We start from the raw sequence: 808 nt of genomic DNA on the forward strand, positions 1-808 counted from the left end.
TTCTTTTTATCTCCAATGCTTCTTTGACTCTCCAGGAGAAATGAAAGGAACCTGGAGCCCTTCACAAGAGCGCGATTTTCCATGCAGGGCCAGCTTCCTGGGCACGCTGGCCGAGCAGTTGCATGGGCCTGGCACTCAGAAGGGCCCTGCACTTGGTTTAATGTTGTGCTGTTGCCATCTTGAAATTCTTACCTTTGAAAGAAATTCTTATCTTTGAACTCGTGTTTTGTAAATGAAGTCTGTTGGGACAATGGAGAATGCACACGGGAAGAGAAGATACTCATAATATGCATGTCCATCATTCACTGCCTCCCATTTATATATAGGTTTGCAGTGCCTTATGAGTAGAGAATTCTAGCAGACCCGCATTTCATGGAAGTTCAGCATGATTCAGAGTGGGTATGTCAGAGGCATTGGAACCAGAGCGACTCCATCTTGAATGGCAGCTGGGTAAAAAGAGGCTGAGACCTGCTGGGCTGCATTCCCGGAAGGTTAGGCATTCTTAGTCACAGAATGAGATAGGAGGTCAGCACAAGATACAGGTCACAAAGACCTCACTGATAAAACAGAATGTGATAAAGAAGCCAGTCAAAACCTATCAAAACCAAGATGGCGATGAGAGTGACCCCTAGTCAACCTCACTGCTCATTATATGCTCATTAGAATGTATTAGCATGCTAAAAGACACTCCCACCGGCACCATGACAGTTTACAAATCCACGGCAATGTCTAGAAGTTACCCTCTATGGTCTGAAAGGAAGATTAACCTTTAGTTTTGGGAAATCTCCACCCCTTTCCCAGTAAACTA

The sequence above is a fragment of the Rhinopithecus roxellana genome, chromosome 1 (genome assembly GCF_007565055.1).
Source record: "Rhinopithecus roxellana isolate Shanxi Qingling chromosome 1, ASM756505v1, whole genome shotgun sequence".
NCBI lineage: Eukaryota > Metazoa > Chordata > Mammalia > Primates > Cercopithecidae > Rhinopithecus > Rhinopithecus roxellana.